The sequence below is a fragment of the Halyomorpha halys genome, unplaced genomic scaffold (assembly GCF_000696795.3).
Source record: "Halyomorpha halys isolate HHAL.00 unplaced genomic scaffold, Hhal_1.1 Scaffold847.1, whole genome shotgun sequence".
Taxonomy (NCBI): domain Eukaryota; kingdom Metazoa; phylum Arthropoda; class Insecta; order Hemiptera; family Pentatomidae; genus Halyomorpha; species Halyomorpha halys.
Window position 1 is genome coordinate 82,213 of NW_027109725.1, and position 4,836 is coordinate 87,048.

A 4,836-nucleotide genomic window follows, 5' to 3' on the forward strand; every position below is an offset into this window, starting at 1 on the left:
AATGTTGAAGGTCTTTAGCTCATACGGTTTTATTCTACAGCCTTCTTGCAGCAATGCATTGCTTGGAGTATAACTACACGCAAAGAAGTATAGGTACGATTGAATAGCCTCTTCTCGGTACTCTCCCTACTGGTGTAGTTTGCAGTTAACGCTGGTGTACAAATGTGATAAATATGTCTGAAATATTCTACTTCATGTCGATGTCATGTCTCTCGTTCCAAACCTGTCATAAGTATTGAAAATATAATATTCATGAGAGATAGTTGACGGTGGATGACTTTTATACGAGGAGAAGATAGTAGGTGGTGCGGTCAAATAAAACACTAATAAGTTGAAGTAACTTATTTAATTGTGCCAACGTTTCGGCCAGAATTTCTTGCCTTCCTCAAGGCTAAGAACAGAACAAGATAACTATCAATGAATACAGAAAATATAAAGCGAATGACATAAAGTAAATAATTGTGCAGAATGGAATTAATAAAATAATGTGATGAAAGAAGTGGAAAATAAAATGTATACATAGGTAATTGAATAAGCTGGGAAAATAACATAATTAAGGAAATAAAATAAAAATGATGTTATATAATACAAAGAAATATGGATATATTAGTTTATTAATAATTAAAATTATGGAAAGTAAAATTAAATTGAGAGAAAGAAAATATATGTTACAACTGAAATATGTAACCATAATATGAGATAAAGAAGCAAAATAGAAGTAAAGTTTAACAAAAGAAACGAATAGGAAAAAAAATTGAAAACAACAATTATAATATATGGAGAACATGACTAATAACGTGGATAAGGAAAATTGAGAAAATAATGAAAAATAAGTGGGGGAGGGAGAGGGGTTAAAATAAAGATAAGGGACAAGAAAGAGAATAAAACATTAAACGAACCTGTTAGCTTGAAATCAAACCGGGAAGTGGTTTCTGCGCCGCGAACGGCTAGACTCCGAATTAAAAAATACGTTAGAAAATATTTAACATATTTAGAAGAGGAGATCTTGTGATAGGGTGACAACAAATGGTTTTAGAAAATGTTAAAAATATATATACGGTACAAGGATGACGAAGTACCGGAAGATGAAAGTGTCATGGGTATTTAACAACAATTAAAAAGAGGAATAAGAGAGTGACGACAAATGTGTTAGAAAAAGTTTAAAAGTAAAATTTAATATATTTCTTATATAATTCATTGGAATGAATTATGAATAAAAATTGGAATTAGCTTTGCGATCAGTTTTTCTGATTCATTTTCCATAATACAGATTTGCGCATAATGAAAATTTAGTTCAAATATTTGATATTTTATTTTTGTCTAATGCCTCTCGGACTGAATGTAATCTGTATTGTCCTGCTCAAACGTTCAGGCGATTGAACAATACATCCAGATAATAAATATCTCCGGAGTTGAGAAGTGAAGGCGATCCGTGATTCAGAATTTTTCAATAGAAATCAGTCATTGCTTTGAGGAACCCTCGTACCAACAGGGAGCGTTTATAGAACAATGAGAGGGCATACCAGGGAACTGCTACCAATTCAAACCCAGATAATTTATTATCTATTGTCTTCCCATATCCAACTGAAAACGGTTCAGTGCTCTGTATCTCGTTTTTCAAAAGACCAATTCCGATTTACTAAATCCTGTAACATGGAATCAGCGAGTCCTAATTCAGGAGTAGCGCTATCTTATCAAAGAGGAACTGAGAAAATATTTTCCAGTCGTTCTAACAAAAAAAAATTACAAGTCTTCAAATTAGATCCGAAAATACTTGAAATGCCCATATCAGTAAACTTCATAAGTAAGGAAAAATCAACAAAACGAAATTGATACAATTTAATATTTATACGAAATGAATGCCAGAAATTTACCCAGTAATTTTAAAAAATAAACGCATCTGGAAATATCTCGGCTCCACCATTGAATACCATTTATTTTTCCTTTTTTTTGTGAACTTTGTACCATTATGCGTTTATTTTTATTTTTTTTTAATGATTTTTTGAACCTTCTATATATCAATGCGATAATGTGGAAATTGGTAAAAAGAAAAAGTTTTCTATTTTACACCTAATAAGACTTATGTTATTATTCAATAAAAATTAAAATTCTATGATATTTTATCCTTCATATAGTGTATACATTTTATGTTAATACAAAAACTTTTTCTCGGCTTATTCATTGATTCCAATACACAATATTTTATTGCGTGTTGTTTATAATTCTTATGCTCCAAACTTAGTGGAGTGGTCTTAGAAAAAAACCACAAAGAAATCCATTTTAAGGCAATTTATTAGGAAAACTTCTAACTTTGCAGAAGAAAGTATACTTTATAAATTAAATTTAAACTGAGTTGATATTTTATATCATCTTAAAACGTTTCCACTTTGGGTCTGACTGTGAGTATATATATATGCTTAGATTTCAGCCTCAAGGATGCTACTTAAACCTATTAGAAAAATTTATTAATATAACGGACTTAACTAACAAATCTACATTATATGTATCTATCTTTAATCGAGTAGTTGGTATTCTGTTTTTAAAAAATGAATAAATAAATTAAGATAGGAAAGGATATTATATAAAATAAAACTCAGACATAGTATATGGAGCAAACAGATAGTCCTAAAAGTGTCGGTACTGTACTCCCTTCACAAATTCTATTATTTAGGTAATCAGTTACATATTTTTAAAGGTTTGAGACACTGAGACAATTATATTTTTTTTTTTAATAATTGTTTTTTTGTTCGAGAATAAAATACTTTTTGGAGAGCCGTATTGGAATATATACATGTCAAGAAAAAAATATTTGGACAGATTGGTAAAATTGATACTGTACTATTTTTGCACTTATCTACAAATTTCAACTAACTTTCGACCAAATCGAACGAGGGGATTTTAAAATATAAAAGATTGAAGTAAAATTTGCTTGCGGGTTTGTATGTGAAAGTAGAGATATGATTCAGTTGAAATTATAATTGGTACACCGTGGTATGTACTGCCTTGAGATATAATCGGGATACCAGGATAATCGCTGAAGGCAATTATCAAAAAATAAGGTAATTAATTAATTACATATTGAGTCCTAAAAAACCATTATTATAATTGGATTCTTTTCCAAAGGCTATTTGTGTGTTTATCAGTTTACCAATTAAATAAATTTATATTTATAAAATGTTGTTACCATTAACTATATAGTATAATAAAGGGTGGTATATTGGGTTATATAATAGTATGTAAACTACATAAAGAGAATAAATAGTTATTTACTATTTATCACTATGATTAAAATGGTTGTAATGGTTCAAATAAATGGTTGCCATAAAATATCGATTATTACATTATTACTTATAGCTGCTGATGTCGTGGGATGTAGTTCCGTAGGTGTCGTCATGTTCATAAAGGATGTTCAGGTATCGTGGCCTTCTTATGACTTCGTCTGGTCGAAGTGCGTCTTGCTCCGCTCCGGCTTCTGCTGCTCTCTCAAGTCTGGTCCTCACTCGTCAAAAACATCCTGTCGACTGTTTCTTTTTCTAATCTAGATTTCCTGTGCCTTTTCTCCCACTTCCCTTTTAGGGCGTTACCTTATTTTTGAATCTCCTTTCTCATTGGCTATCGGTGACCGAATGCTCCCGAGATAGGCCTCCTCAGGACTTTTTCAGTAGATGAAAAAGTTTGTCATGTCCAGGAAGGGACATGCCACTAGCTTAATTTGATTCCGGTCCCTCGTCAAACCTGTCATTTTTGTTATAACACTTAAAGGTTAGCAAATATAATTTTCTCAGGGGACTCTGGTAATGTGGCAAACTTAACACAGATGTTTTCAAATCCGGGGACGCAGTAAGCGGTTCGTGGAATGGCTCCTACCCTAACCAGGTGTCGGGGACAGATGGCTAAAAACCTTAATAAACGACATATTGTAATAATGGCTAATGCCTCGATACATAGCAACCGAAGTAATAATCTGCACGACTCTAAAGAAAATTTACAAAAAATAAATTAATCATAGAAGGTGCTGAATTCGCAGATATGACTGCATACACGGAAACTAAATTGTTTCTTGGTGTATAAAAGATGAGCAGTTTGTCGACATTCTCAATATTGAGGAAAAAATAATTTAATTTCCTGTAGGAAAAGAAGCAAAGAAACGAAAATAGAATTTTCAGTGTAGAATAGTTTAAGATTTCCTTTTACGATTTCCTATTAGCCACTATGAAATAATTATTTTTGAAAATCTAGGCGTTTCTGACGACTTCCTCAATACCTGTTCACTACATTTCAATTTAAAATAGTATAACAGTTTACTGTGAATAGAGTTCTTTAGAAATTTTGTCAACAATGAATGAACGACATTTGTAAGTATTCATTTAATTTATATAGCAATTTCCGGAAAAACACCCTTAATACTTCATACACTTTAATTGGACTTTAACTGTCCATTTTAAAATTCAGTCACTAAAATCGCGCATTAAATACTGTCAAAAATCTTTATACAAATATATCAAAACTTTTTAAAAATACATTTTGCTTTAATATATTAAGAAATACTTGTATCATAATTAAAATATTATTATTATCTTTATAGAAACATATTGGCATGTTAAAATTAACGTTATTACAATTATTGTAACATTTTTTATTTACATAAAAAAGAGAATTAACATATTTTTCCCCTAAGCCAGAGGAAATGCTATTAAGCCATTTTCTCTCTTGCAGCCCAATATAAGTTTACTTCTGCTTTGAGTTGGTTTACATCTCGTTAAATATTTTTTAGGCCCATACATGTTAAAATATCATTTCCATCTAGGTCACCCATGTTGCCTTGAGGGCATATAT